Consider the following 19,605-nt stretch of genomic DNA (forward strand, 5'->3'; position numbering starts at 1 on the left):
AGCAAAGTAACCTTGCAAAAGAGCCCGTGTGGGGAGATATTATTCACCCATCTCTGAGACACCATCTACCACAGTGGGCCATGCTGGATGAACAGAAGGCTGTCCCCTTTGGGTTAGGGCTAGTAAACTTGAACCTAGGGGCGTGGCCAAAGAACAGAAGGCCAGTAGAACTACAACCTATCTTCTACCCCGTTCACCATCTCTGACCACCCTAAATCCCATCCTCTGGACACTCTCACAGTCCTCCATGCCCACACTGCAAGAGACTTTGGAGCACTTAGGAGTTTGGAAGACAAAGTTTTGATCCTGAGAGACCAACCACCTACACAGTCCACTCTGGTCCCTATACGAATAGATACTAGAAATAGGAACTCTGTGCTGGGGATCTCAATGGCTCAGGAATTCCTCCCCATGAGGTAACATAATTTAGCTAGTTCCTTAGTGGTGAACATTATGGTTGTGTCCAAAATGTATTCCTTTAAAGAAAAGCAGCAGAATTTCTGAGGTGAGTTTTTGTTTGTTTGTTTTAGTGTAATTATTAGACTTTATTAAAGAGCGAATCTTCATGCAAAAATGGTAATTGTAATAACATGAAAATAAATAAATTACAAGGGCGAAACACCACTGTGTTTTATGTACACTTCTCACCATTCAGAACATTAAAAATACATGTACTCAAAAATTTAGATTTCCTAAAATTAATAAACTTTACCGCTTATTGAAGTACGTTCTTAAATGAAACCAGAATTTTATTCATCCTGCAAGTATGTAGTGGTGAATAATACAGTGACTATGAATATCCCTTGATGCCATCATCTTAATTAGTGCTAAAATACCAAGTTTTACTCATCATTGTTTTGCACCATTAGTGAAAATGTCAACACAGTGAAAAATGAAAATGACATTCTAGTATTATTATGAAATCATTTTGACCTCATAGACTCCCTGAAGGGCTCTCGGGGACCTCCAGAGTTCTGCAGACCACATTCTGAGAACAAGTACTCTACAACAATGAGAATGAATGATTTACAACTACATGCAGCTAGGTAGTGATGAACCCACAATCAAAAGGCTGAGTGAAAGAAGTCAGGCACAAGGGATTATATATTGTATGATTGTATTGAGGAGTGTCAGGCCACGCTACCCCAAAATATGGTAATTTGGCTTTTGAGAAAATAGTAAAAGTAGAAAGGTCACTGTCACCTTTCCCTCTTCTCCCCTGAAGTAGATCAGAAGACCTTCATATGGGGGGGGTCTCCTTCACTTGGAGGAAAGGAGCCAAAGACACAGAGACATCAAGAAGAATCTGAACAAACAAGTCTTGCTAAGTTTTGCCCAGTTTATTGCCATTAGATCACACCCTTTTGTCCTCCAATCATATTTTTCCATGCCCATCCACTCTTCATCAAACCTAAGCATAAAAATACATAAGTTTATGTTTCTTTGGGTCTTCATTTCTTTTTTTTTTTTTTTTTCCCTTTTTGTCTTTTTTACTGACCGGTACGGGATCACAACCCTCGGTGTCGTGTCCGCACCAGGGACTGGCAATGGGATCACAACCCTCGGTGTTGCGCTGCGCCGCGCTCAGCCAGTGAGCGGGAACCGGTCACCACATGGGATCCGAACCCTCGGTGGGATCGCCGCCGCGCTCCCAAGCGGCACACTCTCCAGTGCGCCACCGGGCCAGCCCTCTTTGGGTCTTCATTTCTGAAGGCTCCTATATGATATCAAACTTCTACTAAATAGATTTGTATGCTTTTCTCTTGTCAATCTGTCTTTTAGTATAGGGACCTCAGCCATGAACACAGCGACAGGTGAGGGAAAAATAAGTCCTCTCCTCCCCTACAGCCCCTATGATGCAAGATGGCTGAGATGCATGGGAGCCAGCATCTCAAACTCAGAATGTCCCTGCTGAAATCATGGTCTTATCCCCCAAAATGGGAGCTCTATCTGTGCCCCAGTTTGATGAAAGGCAGCCCCATCTGTCTGCTTTCCCAAATCAGAATATTCATACCCTTCCCTAGTCCCATGAAGCCCTCAGAATCTCTCTTAGGAAATGGCCAGTGACCCCTGTGCAGGACAGTTTTCTGGATGGCCTTGGACTGACCCAGTTGTTCCTCCCCTTTCTTGCTTGTGGTTCTCAAGAATAAAGGTAGGATGTGCTGGAAAGACAACATCCCAAGATAAGGAGGAAAAGCCAGGGCTCTATTCCAGTCCCTCCTAGAAGAGGATGCCCTACAGCACTTAAGCCCAGTGATTCTTGTCTCTCGTGGGGTAGAAAATCCAGGGCAGACTGCTTTCTGGGGGTTCCTAAGCTGTGGTACAAGTGGGACACCACCCTGGGCAGCTTTCCTGAGCCTTGGGGGACCAGCTTGTCTTACATCCCAGACTCCTACTGTCCCTAGCTGCCTATCTGTAAGTAATAAAGTTGCTTCACTTAACTTGCATGCAAGTGTTCTGTGTCCCCACACTTGTGCAAGTGATAGAAATTGGCACAGCCCAAGGTACAGTGGGGGAAGTGCTTTAAAGTCCTCCCCTGGGATTGATTTTGGTGCAAAGTGAAACTCTCACTCCCAGGCCCCAGCAGCTCTGAATATCTGACTCACTCCTCTGGATTTCTGTCCTCATCCAGATCTTGGCACAGTAATGATTCAACATCTTGTTAGCTCTTTGATCATTATCAAAGGTTGTTTTATGTATGTGATGTCTAGATTATTTTCTTTGTCTGCAGCAGAAGGCTTGCCTAATTACCTCTGCTGTTATTAAACAGAGAGATCCATCCTTAAGGCAGATTTTTCAAAAGGAAGTCTGCACACATCCACTGGCTTCCAACTCTTCCATGGTGCTCCGTCTCTCCCCGGAACAAAGTTCATGTTTCTTAACCTGGTGCTCAAAGCCTTTTGTGATTTGGTTCCAGCCTTTCTCCTCCCTGCCTACCACCTCCAGCCTCATCTTCACTTCCTGCTTCTACTTCAGCAGCTTGTAGATCCTCTGCTTACCGTGTTCATTCTCATCTTAAAGCCTTTGCTTTGAGCATCCTTCACAAGTTCCTTCACCCTCTCCCCTCCTTCCCAGCCCAATCTCTTCACCTAATAAACTGCTGCTCATCCTTCAAGAATCTGCTCAAGGCTCACCCTGTGTGAGGCCTCCCCCATTGCTGTAGTGACAGGGACTGAAGCCATGTTGGGACCTAAAACCACATGGGCTCTAAAAGATTTTAAAAGGTCACAGTGTTTTTTCTTGGCATGCATTTGCGAGTTCCCTCTTTTCCCGTGGTTATTTGGTATCTTGAACCTTGGTTATGAGGCAAGATGACATTATTTACATAAATGTAAGGTTGTTTTCCAGCCAGCCTGAAGCTGCAAACTTGCAGATCTACACATACTATTCAGACTCTGGGAAACCAAGGAACACATCAATAAAGTTATGCTGTTTCCATCCCTCCAGCAGGATCCTAAGATAACAGCAAGTATGGGAACAGAAACCAGACAGCTTCGGCAAGACCTTGTACCCGGTTCCCTGCATGGAGTCCCTGCAGCTCATGTCCTCCTCCCTGCTGCTTTTCATTTCCCACCTTCCACTCCCTCAGCACCCTCTTTAAAAACCCTTCAGTAAATCTGAGTCTTTGAGATGGCTTTAGTGTGGCCATTGTCCTTCAACTTTACCAGGGATATGGGTTAGCCTAACATCTCTCCTCAGGTCACCAGTATTCCTGAATAAAACACCCTCTTTAAAAACCCTTCAGTAAATCTGAGTCTTTGAGATGGCTTTAGTGTGGCCATTGTCCTTCAGCTTTACCAGGGATATGGGTTAGCCTAACATCTCTCCTCAGGTCACCAGTATTCCTGAATAAAAGCTGACTTCCATCCTCACCACCATTTGACTTTTGAGTGGTTTGCATTTGAAAGGGGGCAGGTAGCTGGACCTGTGCCCAGTAGCAAATTTTGGTGAGCTGAGTCAGGAGCTGAGTGACCGTGGTAACACCATCACAGCTCCCCCAGGAATGACTAATCACCCTCTTCCTGTGTCCCCTCAGTCACTTGTGCTACATTACATATCGATGCTAATTTTTTTAGTATCATTCATTACAATGTTTATTAACAAAGTTTTTCCCATTCTGATATTTCTCATCATTTCTTCACTTGATTAGTATTGCCAGTTGCCTGTATTAGTTTGCTAAGGCTGGCATAACAAAGTGCCACGGACTGGGCAGATTAAACTACAGAAATTTATGTTCTCAAGTTCTGGAGGCTACAAGTCCAAGATAAAGGTGTCGGCAGGTTGGTTACTTCGGACGCCTCTCTTACTGGCTTACAGACAGCTGTCTTCTCCGTGTCTTCACATGGCCTTTCTTCTGTGTGTGTCTGTGTCTTAATCTCTTTTATAAAGACAGCAGTCATATTGGACTAGGGCACACCATAATGACCTCATTTTAACTTAATCAGCTCTTTAAAAATGCTGTCTCCAAACACAATCACATTCTTAGGTACTAGGGGTTAGGGTTTCAACATATAAATATTTGGGAAACATAACTCAGCCCCTAACATCGCCTTACTAAGAATTTGACATTAAGGTTATTATTAGAGATATTGTACACTGTTAACACAGCAAGGAGCAGAACATTAGACATCTGTATTAAAATCAAGCAAAAGTATGAAGAAAATCATTTCAATTTTAGCATCTCTGAGGTGCCTTGCTGGCTCTCAATGCGAATGAAGTGATGCTGAAAGTTCTGCAGAGTTTTCTCATAGGCAGGTGGAGCATAGGGGACTATACATTCACAATTTTTCTCACATTAACAACCCATGTGACCATGGGCATGTCACCTGCTTTCTGTTTCCCACCTATTTATAGCACTTTGAGATTAGATTGGCTCAGTGATTTCCAAAGCAGGTACATATGCCACTGGTGCTAAGCAAGATTATTTTAATTGATACATGTTTGCATCATAATTTTTAATTGTTTTAATTAATTTAATTTAATTTTAATAGTTGTTTACTTTAATGTAAATGCAAATAATAGAAGTACCATATAAAATCCATGATTTCAAAAACATTATTGCTCAGGAAATTAAGTAGTGCTGAGATTTCCACTTCCTATGTTGGTGGAGCAACAAGAACCAGAATTTATTCTCCCATGGTAAACAACTAGAAAAATGAACAGATAAATGAAACAGCAGTTTCTGACATTGGAGAGCATGCAAACAGAGCAGGACTGGATGCCTGAGAGAAGGATAACTAATGACATGGGCCCAATAATCTCCCCAGCCTCCCACCTGGAAGCAGTCGCCAGACCAGAGGTGCCAGGAAGGGAAACCTAATCAGAGCCCAGCAACCTTATTAAGGAGGAAACAGATATCAGTGTACAAGAAGGATGAAGCAGCTAGAAGTTGTAGGGCATAATTCTGGAAAGGCTAGAATTGTGGAGTTTATATTATCTGTGGAAGTAAAAGCATAAAAGATGGGAAGAAGAAACGTAAGTATGTTCTTGTAAGAGTCTTAGATTACACATAAAGTGGTATAACATTATTTGAAGATGGGTTGTGATAAGGGAAGGAAGCATGTTATAAACCTTAGTGAAATCATTAAAATATTACTACAAAGAGTGATAGCTAATAAGCCAATAATAGAGATAAAATGGAAATCTCAAAATTACTCATATCAAAAGAAGTCAGGAAAGAGAGGGAAAGGAACAAAGAATAGAAGGGTCAAACAGAAAACAAATAACAAGATAGTAGGTTTAGACCCAAACTAGTAGGTTTAGACCCAATCATATCAATAATTACACTAAATTAAAATGGTCTAAACATTTTAATTAAATAACAGAGATTGTGAGATTTGATAAAAATGCAAGATCCAACTATGTACTATCAACAAATCTGCAGTTATAGTTGGAGATTTCAAGATTCCCCTCACACTAAATGCTAGAACAAGGAGACATAAAATCAGTAAGGATGTAGAAGATTTGAACAACAGCCAAGTTGATGGGTATAGAACACCATACTGAAGAATAACAGATACACATTCTTTCCAAACGTACATGGAAAATTCACCAACGTTGACCATTTGTTTAGCCATATAACAAGTCTTGCTAATTTTTTTAAGGTGACAGCATACAGAGTATCTCTGTAACCACAAAGTAATTAAATTAGAAATCAATAAGAGAAAGATATCTAGAAAACTCCCCAAATAAAAGAAAAATTAAGAACAATTCTAAATAATCCATGGATCAACAAAGAACTCACAAAGGAAATAAGAAAATGTTTTCAATTGAATGAAAAATGTAAAAAAAATAAAATCAAATAGAAAACTCCCCAAATAAAAGAAAAATTAAGAACAATTCTAAATAATCCATGGATCAACAAAGAAGTCACAAAGGAAATAAGAAAATGTTTTCAATTGAATGAAAAATGTAAAAAAAATAAAATCAAAATTTAAAACTTCTGATCTTCAAAAGACACCATTAAGAAAATGAAAAGGTAAGCCAGAAATGAGAGAAAGTACATGCAATACTAAGGACTTACACTCAAAATTTAAAAAAAAGAACTCTTACAACTTGATTATGAAAAGATACAACAATTCAATTTTAAAAATGGACAAAAAATTTGAACAGAAACTTCAGAAAAGAAGATATACAAAAGGCCAGTAAGCACAAGAAAAGATGCTAAACATTATTAATCCTCAGGGAAATACCAATTAAAACCACAATAATGGGCCGGCCCGGTGGCGCACTGCTACAGTGCGCCGCTTGGGAGTGCGGTGGCGCTCCCGCCGAGGGTTCGGATCCCACATACAGACCAGTTCCCACTCACTGGGGGAGCGAGGGGCGGGCGCAGCACCAAGGGTTGCGCTCCCGTTGCCGGTCCCGGTCCAGTACGGGCGCAACACTGCGGGTCGTGATCCGTTGCCGGACACAAAAAAAGACAAAAAGGAAAAAAAAAAAAACACAATAATATACTACTACACATCCATTACAGTGGCTAAAATTAAAGACTGGTGATATCAAGTGTCAACGAGAATGCAGAACAACTGGAACTCTCATTCTTTGCCAGTGGAAAGTAAAATGAAACAACCACTTTGGAAAACAGTTTGCTCCTTACTATCTGACACAGTAATTCCACACATAGAGAAATGGAAACACACATACACACTCAAAAACATGTACATGAATGTTCATAGCAGCTTTGTTCATAATATCCCCAAACTGGAAACGACCCAATGTCCATCACCTGGTGAATGGGTAAACAAGTTCTGTTATGTCCTTGCAATGGAATACTACCCAGCAATAAAAAAGAACAAACTATTGATACACATAATAACATAGATGAATCTCAAAAACATGCTGAGCAAAAGAAACCAGATTCAAGACTACATGCCACATGATCCCGTTTATATGAAGCTACCTAAAAAGCAATTCTAGTCTAAAGCAACGGAAGCAGGTAAGTGGTTGCCTAGTGCAGGGATGGGGGTAGTAGATGGGTTGGAGTGACTGAATGATCTCTAACTGGATTGTGATAGTGGTTATGTGGGTGTATAAATTTGTCAAAATTGATAAAAAACTACATTTAAAGTGGGTGGATCACAATAACATGGACTTATTCTTTTTACAAGTAATGGGCCAGAATGGCAGGAAATTACTGCTTGTGAAAGCGGACTGAGTTCAGGAATAATTTCCTCCACGACAAAACTAGCACAGTTTCATCTAGAAAAAGCTGATGGCAATACTTACAGCTCTTGGGAACAAAATGATGATGCACAAATTGTGAATAATGGCAGTCCTCTGCTATCATAAATGATTTCACAGGTCCGATGCACATTAAACTAACTGTAACCAGAAAATAAAGCAAAGTAGTGCAGTGATGACTCACAGAGGTATCTGAACTGTAGCCACAGCTCTCTGGCAGGCTCAGGGGGTTCATGCATGTTCCATACCTTCCCCCATAACTATATTCTGCATGGAATTATAGCCGGTACAGATAGCAAAGATTTTCCTTGGTGGAATTTCCACGCTTCTTCTCAGGAAAACAGCAAAACATCAGTTGACAATAGTTTTATCTTCAGGTAGATACCATTTGTCCTTTCTGATGCTTGGTGCTGATTTACATTAAAATAAAAAATAAAAAAGACTCACCCCATTGACATAGCGGTTCATCCTTCCCTTAAATTAAAAGACATGGAGCAAATATTCCTTTGCTTCTGAACAATCACAAGCTATTCCATTCTTCTCTTAAAGAAGCTTATCTGTAGTTACACATTTCACACTTTGCTTAGACTTAATTTTTACTTGTAGTTCATTGGTTTGTTTACTCTAAGATCTTTTAAATTCAATAACATTGTTTTGCTTCATCAAATCTATTTTTATGGTTACTATCTGCTTATGGAAAGTGAGACCTGTTTTCTATTTATAGTAGTAAAGTTTCCTTTGGAAATAAATGTATTTTAACAAAAAAATGAATCAGTCTAAGGAAAAACATTACTAATGAGCAATAAGTGGATTCAGCAAAAACTGTGGAGGCTCTGCTCAAATGTCTGAGGTTTGGGAAAGGCTGGTCCCTTTTTGGCACTGGTGTCTGTGATTCTATGAGAGGGACGGTGTGGGCTCAGCTGTGGCATCCAGATAAGATACAGCTGGATCACTCTGACTTGCTGTGTGACTTGGACACGTCACTTGTCAACTTGGACCATCTAATTCCTACCACCATTTCTGACCCTTGCATCTCATGACTGCATACCTCAGACCTCTCTTGCTGGCTTCTTTGTGCTCCCTTCACCTGGTCTGTGTGAATCTCAGTGCACAAACTCTTTTGTGCAGAACATACACCTTTTCTAATTCTCTAGGACTTGGTTTAATTTCTTTCTTGAGCTCTCAATATATGGATGGTTTTGAACCTAAATCCAAGGCCATTCAATGTCTTCTGCATCCCATTTCCTTCCCCAGGGTATGTGAAAATTACACACGGCTTGGGTAGCACCAAGGTGGCGAGAGCATCTGGACTCAAGTCATCTGCCCACAAAGGCACCCATTGATCCATCTGTTGTCCAACATGCTTTCTTCCAACAGTCAACCATACACACCCCTGGTCCAGGTGCCTTGGCTCCTTCATGTCCAAGAGGTCTCTGTGGCCACTTTCATGGCACCACCAGGCCCTGAGTGCCTGGATGCAGCACCACATGTCCATTCCCTCTCTGGCCTTTCTCAGCCACTCCTAAACACTGCCGTTGGACCACCATAATCACCATTCTCAGCACTTTTCATCCATCTCTTCCTTTTCCATATCAGATGATTCCTTTTGCTAATCTTTGTGATTAGTAAAAATTACAGTAGAAACGTTGGACCACCATAATCACCATTCTCAGCACTTTTCATCCATCTCTTTCTTTTCCATATCAGATGATTCCTTTTGCTAATCTTTGTGATTAGTAAAAATTACAGTAGAAAATCACTTGGTCTCTTCCCCTCAAATGTGCACCCTCTGTGTTAAAAGCTTCCCTAAGAGACAATTTGCATCATCTTCCTAGCAGGGTTAAGCTCTTGTTTATTTATTTATTCATTTATTATTTGGCGGTTGCCCAGTACAGGGATCCAAACCCTTGACGTTGGTATTCTCAGCATCGCCTTCTCCCGAGTGAGCTAATTGGCCAGCCCCATAGGGTTAAGCTTTTGAAAATGTAAAGGCAAGCAATCCTACCACAAACCTTTCCAAAGAGGGGAAGAAAAAAGGAGAGATACTTGAAGAAAAGCAAAGATGTGAAAGTAACATCTCAAAACACTATTCTACCACACTTCTAGCCTTAGCTAGAATCCATCTGCCTGAGGCTTCAAAGATAACTAGAATGATTCCAAGCAACCTGGAAGGAGGTGAGTGGCTCCCTCTTGCCCTCATTCGGAGATATGCAGAGATAGACTGTCTTTATGGCTCACAGAATGTTTAACACATCACCAACATCTAGACAAATAACTGCTATGAGAGCTTCTCAATTCACACATGGTCCCATTTCATCTTTGCAAGAATACTGGTGATAGAGTTTGGATGTGTTGTCCCCCCAAAGCTCATGTCAAACTCCGATCCCCAATGTGGCGATGTTGGGAGCTATTCGGGTCATGTGGGTGGATCCCTCATGAATGGATGAACGGATGAATGCCCTCCTTGAGAGCAGGGGGGTGTTCCTGCTGTATTAATTCCCACAAGACCTGGTTGTTTAAAGGACCCTGGCACAGCCCCTCTCTCTCTCTCTTCCTCTTGCAAAGTGATGTTGTACCTTCCGGAGGCCTGACTGAAGTTTCTGCTACGACTAGAAGCAGCCTGAGGCCCACACCAGATGCAGCCATCCCAGAATCATGAGCCAAACCTCTTTTCCTTATAAATTACCCAGTTTCAGGTATTCTATTATAGCAACTCAAAAATGGACTAATTCAACTGGGCAATAGAAAATATGAAAAAAACCCATTTTACAAATGAAGAATCCAGACTCAGAGAGGTCACATGATCATGCCTCCCCTGGATTTGACACCACCCATGGCAGGATTCAGGGGTCCAGAAAGATCCTTGCATTCGCAACTGGGCAATAGAAAATATGAAAAAAACCCATTTTACAAATGAAGAATCCAGACTCAGAGAGGTCACATGATCATACCTCCCCTGGATTTGACACCACCCATGGCAGGATTCAGGGGTCCAGAAAGATCCTTGCATTCCTGCTAAGATCCCCAAGCCCCCCCAATACTGTCTGCCTCAGCCTTACAGATCACTTATGAGAATGGTTCCAAGAAGGTGGCTACATCGGAAAGTGATTCTCCACCATGGAGGATAAGCCCATCAGGCCCAATGCCCTTGTTTCACCTTCCAGGTTATCCCAGGATCTCATTCCCAGTTAAGTCTCTGTATTAAATTCTCACTCTTGTCCACTCTCCAAAATCTTCCATCTACTGTGCCCTCTGGAACTTGTGGTCTGTCATCAGTAAAATCCCTCTATCCTTACCCTCTTCTCTAAGCAGCACTTTATCTTACTGCTTCATTGAAACATGGCTATTCCCCCAGGACACTGCCTCCCTGTGACCCTCTCAGTAGTGGTCCTTTTCTCCCCGCTTCCCCACCAAGGCACATTCCACCGTCCTAGAGAAGGGGCATTCATTGCCGCATCCAGTCTATTATTCCTCCCACCTTCCTTAAAACAAAACCAAACAAAAACAACAACAATGACAATTAACTGAGTCCTCAGAAGCATGTGCCATTAAACTATACTACCTTCCTCTCATACAGCTACCTGCTGGCCTACTGGTCAGTCCCTCTCATTCACTGACGATTTTAGAACCTGTCTTATTGCCCCGTCCCCATTTCTGACATCTATACTGATGATTTAACATCTTAGATGATCCATCCACACCCAGGTGACTTAGTTTCTTGGTCTGTCCCCTGCAATGATCTTGACTTTTCCTGGAGCTCAGCCACCCACTCATAACCACGCCCCAGACATTACCAACATCTGCACCATCTCCAAAATCTCAATTTCAAGTATCTCTTTCTGACCCCCCCCCCCTCCTCTTTCTCCAGCTCCCTCCTCTGCATCCGAGCAGGTGGCTGGAGAAAGACCCACGTCCTTGCTTCCTGGCCTCACTTTAAATTTATAATCACAAAACCCCAGGTCCAGCAAGCCGACAACAGTCTTCTTAGTCATTTCACCGTCCACCCTTTCCTCCACAAACCTCCAAGACCCTCTCCCTGACCTCACTCTCAGCCAATGTCCCTCGTTCTTGTTCCTGAGACTAAATTCCATAGTACTAAGACTCTGAGCAGCATATGAGCACTGTCCATTCCCTTCTCCTCAGAATACTTTCTTTCCTTGGCCTCTGGATACCACACTCTTCTGGTTTTTCTCCTCCTTCTCAGTACTTCCCTCCCAGACCCTGGGCTTGACCCTCCACTGTCCCCTCTCTACACTCATTCTCGAGATACAAGTATAGCCAGTGACATAGCTTTATATATTACCTATATGTTAGTGACTCCCAATTTAAATCCCTGGCCTCTGAGTCCTCTTGTCCTCCTTAAACTATAGACTCATATATCTAATTGCTTATTTGACATCTCTATTCGAAGATCTAGTTGGTAATTTAACATGTCCAAAATACATGCACTTCTCCCTACCCTGAACACAGTCTGTCCCTCCCCTATTTTCACCATCTTTGTGAACACAACCACCATTCTCCAAGGTGCACAAGCCAAAAACCAAGTAGTCATCCTCGATGCCTTTCTTTCTCACCCTACATCCAATCCACATGCAAATCCTCTCTGTTCTGTCTTTTTTTAAAAAAATCCCTAGGGCTGGCGGGTTAGCTCACTCGGTTAAAGTGTGGTGTTGATAACACCAAGGTCAAGGGTTCACATCCGCATACCATCAGCCACCAAAAAAAAAAATTCTAATCTGACCATTTCTCACCACCTCCTCCCTGACAATGCTAGTCCAAGTTACGCTTGTTTATCATTTATACTTTTGCAATAACCTCCTAACTGGCTTTCCTGCTTCTGTGTACTCCTACCTCTCTGTAGAGCCTCTACTATTTACCTCTCCAGCCGTGATATAGCAGGAGCTCCGTTTCCCTGGGTTGGGGTAACCGGACATGCCTTTGGGTTACAAGCCATTTCCCAAAGTCTCAGGCCCCTCCTATTGGTCCCCTAGAGAAAAGCTACTGTTGCCAGTTAGACCTATTTTTAGCACCAGCGCAGGGAAAATGGGACCACAAGGGGCTGGCTTATGCAAATTTAGTGACTGGGCATGCTTGGTAGAGAGCACAGAACATTCTTTAGTATGTTTGGGGCATGTGATAGGGTCTGACCAATGAACATGCTCCAGGAAAAGACTGACTGAGCATGTGCAAGACTAAACGTTACACTACTGGGAGCCACCCCCTTAATTGAATATTCATTAGATGGAGAAACTATAAAAGCCGAATCCCAGCGGAAGCAGGAGTTATACTCACTTTCCTGGAGGTGACCTGCGCTGTACTGGCAGAGGTATGTGTACTTATATCAAACTTGCTTTCGGCTATTGGCTGCTCATTCTCTTGAGACTGAATTTTAAGTATGTTTTTCTTACTTTTGTGTTAGACTTTGATGTCTGTACTGAACTTACTTTTGTTAGACTTGGTATGGGCCCTGCTCCGTCTGTGGAGCTATGCCGACCTCTCTCTGTGGAATCTGTACTTCTTATCTGTTATATTAAACTTGTTCTCACTGTCTACTGTGACTCTGCCCTTGAATTCTTTCCTGCGGCAGAGTCAAGAACCTGGTAAGAGGACTGGGTGGGTTGAGGCCAACTACCGTTACCCAACCTCCGACATCAGTCACAAGAGTGATCTTTGGGAAACACAAGCAGATCAACTCACGCCCCGGCTCCCCACTCTCCAGTAGTTTCCATCACACTTAGAATAAAATCCAAATTCCTTATTAAGACTATGATTTGGCTTCCTGCCACCTTGCCAACCCCATTCGCTACCACTCTTCCGCTTGGTCACTGCACTGTAGCCACCCTATTCTTGCTATTTTTCAAACATTCCAGGCCTATTCTTATCTAAGGGCCTTTGTCCTTTCTTGAAGTGTTCTTCCTCCGGGTGGTCACCAGGGCTCACTCCCTCACTTCATTCAGTTTTCTGCTCAAATGTTTGCTCCTCAGGAACCGCTTTCGCTGATCTCTATGCAGTAGATTTCTATGTCACATCCCCTCCCCCACCTCTTTCAACTCTAGGGAGATAGTGACACCTTGTGGGGTCAAGCGAGTTTCAGTTCCTTACGTTCTCACGCCTAACGGGGGAATCAAGACTCCGCAGGCAGTGAGCCGGGATGGAGGAGCTGCTTGAAGTCTCTCTATGGTCTCCCTCCCCAGGTACCTTCTCCCCAGCACCCGGCGTGCCTCTATGGTTCTTCCTGTCATTAGTCGGGAGGGGGCGCTGTGCGCAGGCGCGAGGTGACGCCGCGGCAGGGCCGGAAGGAGCGCGGCGGCGGCCTCCGCGGCGGCGGCGACTGAGCTGTTTGCTGCAGCTCCTGTGCGTAAACGCCGCGGCTGAGCCCGCCTCGTCAGCCGGCGAGTTGAGTGGCGAGTAAGTGTCGGCCGCGGAGCGCTCCTGGGCGCCTCGGCAGGCCCTGTGAGGCGAGGTGGCTTCTCCGCTCGGCGCGTCCATTAAGTCCCGCGGGTGGGGGTGGGGGCCGGGCCGTGAGGGGCGCGGGCCGAGGCCAGGGCGGGCCTGGGGGCTGCGCTGGGCACCGCCGAGCCCCGTGCGGCGGTCCAGCGGTAAGGCGGGGGGGACAAAGGAGCTTGGCGACCCCCTTGCGCTGGGCACCGCCGAGCCCCGTGCGGCGGTCCAGCGGTAAGGCGGGAGGGACAAAGGTGCTTGGCGACCCCCTCCCGCCGCTTGGGGAAGTTTCCGCGGGCGGGTCCCTCGGCCTCCTGCGCGAGGGCGACCGCCCCGAAAGACTGAGCTTCCTCCGGTGGCCTTCGCTTCCCTCTCCCGGGTCCGAAGCCGCCGCGGAAGGCGGTGTCTGTTCACCCGACCGCGGCCTGGAGAAGCGGAGGGACGTGGACTGACTTTGAACTTCAGCCCTCGCCCGGAACGGGTGACGGGAGGCCGTTTCCAACCTTTTCCCATCTGTTCAGGAGGGGGTGTGTTTCCGCGAAAGTTGGTGACTGACGCTTGGCACTGTGAGGACACAGCGCGAATGTAAGAACCCTTCTGCAGCGCGGAGAGTGCTAGCCCAGCTGATGTTCCTGCAGCACCTCGCATTTGCTTGGGCGCTGTGCAGGGAACGAGGCCGATGTGCCCACCTGTGCGGTGACCCTTGTACTGGGTTGACCGACGATCTGAAACTTCGGGAAACTTCAGGCCTGTAACTCACCTTACTGAGTGCCTACAGTTGCAGTTCTAGGGCCAGGGTTCCCATAGACATCCTCCAGGGGCCCTGTAAATCACTTCTACGTTGTCATAAGTGCCTTGTTAGCAGTCGTCCTGGGTACTTTGATCGTGCTGGGAGAAAGGACGACCCGGAGGATTTTATGACACATCTCAGTTTAATAAGTTTGTCTGATAAGACAGCTAAGAAATGGCCTGCCTTTGGCTTTGGGTTTTGTATCCATAATTTATTGTGGCTGGGGGTTAGGGAGTGGTGGTGAATTTGAGGAAATGGCTGGTGAGCCCTGGGGCCAGAATTTGGACCCCGCTGTAAAAACCTCGTTAGAGGCCTTAGGTTTTTATCCTGAACGCTAGCAGCAGCTAATAAAAGAATCCTTGAAGCCCCTGTGGAGAAATCTAATAAAGTTGAGATATGAGTCAGGGAGACTGAAAATTTATGAAATAGGATAGTTGAGAGAGTCTGTGTTTGCAAAATACAGTATGAACGACTATGCAATGTGTTTACTATACCCTGGGTCTTTATAGACATCATAACTAACTCACATCTGACGGTGTCATCATTTTATCTACACTGTTGTTAATACTAATAGAACAAAACGCATGATGTTAACTACGTGCTAGCATTTTCCATATATTAACTCTTTTAATGCTCTGAATTATGTTACTTATTATGTTACTTATTTTAAAAGAGAAGAAACTGAGGTGCTGAAAAGTGGCTTACCTGGGCACAAAGCTTGTAAGTGTCAGAGCTAGGACTTGAACTTAGTTTGGTTTCAGAATTCATGCCCCTAATTATCCTGCTATACCTGTGAATGCTACTTATTCAGAAAGTACTTCTGGAGCATCTACTTTGTGCCTGACAGCATGCTATGTACTGGGACCATGAGAGTGAATAAGATGCATTGTCCTGCCTTCGTGGAACTTAAGTTTTAGCAGAGGAGACCAATATTAAACATTGTTTCCTAAGTGTGGTAAGTACTTTGAAGAAGTGGGGGATGTCGTGTGAATGAATGTGGGATGGAGGGATATATAGGGGATAGTCAGGAAAAGTTTTGCTCTGCAGGAGTGAAGATTAATGGAGTTAATTTGGTCCAAGAGAGGTAATAAAGAAGAGTAATCCAGCTAGAGAGAAGAACCTGAAGTGGAAGGAAGGAGCCTGGCCTGTTTAAGGAACTGAGCCATTGTCACTACAGAATGGGAGTGAAGGGAAGAGGTATGAGGTAAGGCTAGCTATATCAGCAAGGATCAGGTGGTGCAGCATCTTATAAGCCATGATAAGGATTTTGGTTCTACTATAATGAAATCTGTGGTTTTAAAAAAAAAACATCTCTCAATTCAATGTGAAAATATGTCAGGGGTTGGAGCCTTTATGGCAGTACTTGGGATAAAAGGAGCAGTGTGTCACGAGTTCATAGAAGATTCAATTGTAAAAAGATCATTGAAAACATTGATTTTTTATCCCTTTGGATGAGGATGTGCTTACTTATCTGTCCCAGTTTCTAAACCAGTTTTCAGTTCACAGTTGAGGAAAATCTTAATGTTTTATTTTGAACTCTTTAGCTCATCCACTGAAGATTTTGAATTTAATTTTTGGTCTAAAACCTTTCGTACTGTGGAAAGACACTCTAACAGGATTTTTAGAGCTCTTAAACTCTACTTAAACTCCAGACAGTTTGCATAATTATATCTGTAATTGTGAATGTTATTTTACGTTAGTTATTCCGTTTTGTGTGCGTATTAAAATTAACACACATTGTGTTTTCTTATTCTGAACTCATTGTCTGCCTTGTTCTTCCTTAATAGCAATAACATCCTGTCCTCACCTCGTTTGCATAATTATATCTGTAATTGTGAATGTTATTTTACGTTAGTTATTCCGTTTTGTGTGCGTATTAAAATTAACACACATTGTGTTTTTTTATTCTGAACTCATTGTCTGCCTTGTTCTTCCTTAATAGCAATAACATCCTGTCCTCACCTAATCTGAACATCTAGGTCAACTTCGACTCCTTCCTTTTGCCCTGATGGCAGGTTGCATACAAAATTCCCATTGAATCTAACTGTGCAGTCAGTGTCTCGTATTTTTTCCCTTCCCCTACATACTACTATCTCTAGTTCAGACTTCACTGGCTCTTGTTTCCTGAGTTTGCAGGCACTAGATGTCTTCTACAGGCTGTCTTACACATTGCAGCTAGGTTGATTTTCCTAAAGCACAACTCTCATTGCATTGCTTCCCATTGGCTAGAAAATAAAATTTGAGCTGTTTCACTTATCTATTGATGCATAACAAACCATCCCAAAACAGTGGCTTAATGCAGCAGTTTTATTTGTTGATAGTTTTGTGAGTTAGGGGATTGAGGGCTCACCTGTACCATTTTTCTCTGCTCCACAATGCTGTCAACTTAGGTGGCTGGGGCTGAAGGATCTATTTCCAAGATGGCTTCTCCACTGACATTCTTTGTCAGATACTGCTGAAAGGCTGGGTTTAGCTGGCCCTTTTTCTCCATGTAGTGTCAGCACTTCCCATGTGGCCTCTCCTACTTACCTGGTGACTCAAGGCCCCAGAAGCCCTAGCTGAGAGCTGCTGTCCTCCGAAAAGCTAAGCCCAGATCTGTTACAGCACTCAGTTTAGTTTGAATATGGCTAAGCTTTCCCTGACTACCTCTCTTCCCCCAACTGGAATAGTATCTTTATTGAAGCAGTGACTTTATACTTTATAATATATTTAATTGTGTGTGTATTTTCTTTCGCTAGTTGGACTCCCAAGTTCTTTAAGGCAAGATCCATTTAGGATTTTCTTTGTATGTATTCCCAATGATGCGTAACAAATTATTTACACCCACATGGCAAGCCCACAATAAATATTTGCTGAATTCTTTCAATGTATTTTTAACCTAAAATGTTAATGTAAATATAGTAGTTTCTCCCTTATCCACAGGAAATAAATTCCAAGACCCCTAGTGGATTCCTGAAACTGCAAACAGTACCAAATACTGTACTATGTTTTTTCCTAATCATGTGTACCTGTGATAAAGTTTAATTTATAAATTAGGTACAATAAGAGATCGACAATAACTAATAATAGGACAATAATAATACACCAGCATCACTACTCTTGCACTTTGGGGACATTATTAAGTAAAATAAGGGTTATTTGAACATGGGGGCACAGTGATACCACAGCAATGGATCTGATATCCAGAATGGCTACTGAATGACTAACAGACAAGGAGCATCTATAGCATGAATACTCTGGACAAAGATGATTCATCACGTCCTGCAAGAGATTTCATCATGCTACTCAGAACAGCATGCAATTTAAAACTTCTGAATTGTTTATTTCTGGAGTTTTCCATTTAATATTTTGAGGCTGCAGTTGAGTGAGTAACTGAAACCGTGGAAAGCGAAACTGTGGATAAGAGGGACTACTGTACTACCAGTTAATGTAGAAAAAATGAGAAAATTTAAAGAAGCAAAAAACATGACTACTTTAAACTTATTACTTAGAGATAACTATTATTAACTTCAGGTGTGTTGATTTAATATTGATTAAATACTCATATTATTACAGGCTTACAAAGGATGGATATCCAAAGAATGGTTTAGATGAGCAACTAGTATTTGAATGAGAAGCAATAATCATTTATAGACACTTAAAAAATGTGCTAGGAAGAGGTGTTGTGGGGGCTTGGTATGACATGGGCATGTCTGGTGCCAGCTTGTGCCCAGCTCAGTTTTGCCTATTGGGAAGTCAAATTGAAAGTCTTTTATTACCCCAAAATCAGTGTTGCAGAAGTGACAGACATATTTATGGAAATTATCCTGGAAAGTGAGGACACTACAAAAGCCCAGGATCATGCAGTATTATTTTAGGAGCATTTGGAAGAAAAAGTGGAGAAGGAACACAAATAGAAGAATGAGAAAAAAATGATTTGTTAGAAACAAACCCAAACACTCTGGTCAGGAGAAAGTGAAGATGCAATTTTGAAAACTAGAATATTGGATGAGAGAACCATGGGAACTTTTTTTCCTGATTTCCTTTGTTTTCCTGATTTTCTATAATGAGCAGTACTTGATAACTGAAGAAAATTGTAATAAACTTATTGTCACTTAGGCCATGTTAACTGACTGTTTATATGTCTGTGATAAACAGCTCCTGTCTTTGACAGAGGAAGGTGGTTTTGGAGCCACTCATTCATTCATTCATTCAGCAACTCTGCTAGGCACTGGAAGTGTATCTACGAACAAGACATCAAGAGCATTTGGAGAAAACAGAAAATTAAAATGTGATCATGTGTTGATCATTTAGACAGTTATAGGAGGTGGAAGAGAACATAGAACTGTCATCTAATTTTCTTGAAATTTTACAATGTAGTAGTACTATATAGGGTTCTGCACAGAGTAATGAGATGAGGAAATGCTGATTTGGGGTTCTAATTTGAAAGCATTAATCCATATATGAGGTTATGTCAAAAAGTTTGTGTAAAAATAGAGTTGAGAGATAATATGAATCTTTCTATATGAACTTTTTAATGTACCCTCATATTTGACTATTGAGTATAGTCATGAATGTACTTATGATAATTTTTGTAATAAAGTGGAGAGGCAGGAACTGAAATATTCTTTCTTGGATGACATTTCCTATTTCTTTTTTTTTTTTTTTTTTTTTTTTTTTTTTTTTTTTTTTTTTTTTTTTTTTTTTTAAAA

General features: G+C 42.6%; 1 protein-coding gene across 9 annotated transcripts in view; it reads left to right on the forward strand.

Annotated features, from left to right (window-relative positions):
- The first annotated feature begins 14,005 nt into the window (after window positions 1-14,005).
- Window positions 14,006-19,605, forward strand: part of RNF216 (ring finger protein 216) — a 180,260-nt gene continuing 174,660 nt past the window's right edge. For 4 of the 9 annotated variants that reach the window (XM_008575946.1, XM_008575953.1, XM_008575952.1 and 1 more), the window contains exons 1-2: window positions 14,006-14,091; window positions 14,646-16,118. The gene's annotated coding sequence lies outside the window, so the exon portion shown is untranslated. The remainder of the gene's footprint in view (window positions 14,092-14,645; window positions 16,119-19,605) is intronic. The other 5 variants (XM_008575947.1, XM_008575948.1, XM_008575949.1 and 2 more) reach the window with 5 other exon arrangements.

This window comes from Galeopterus variegatus, unplaced genomic scaffold, assembly GCF_000696425.1.
Source record: "Galeopterus variegatus unplaced genomic scaffold, G_variegatus-3.0.2 Scaffold1264, whole genome shotgun sequence".
NCBI classification, from domain to species: Eukaryota; Metazoa; Chordata; class Mammalia; order Dermoptera; family Cynocephalidae; genus Galeopterus; species Galeopterus variegatus.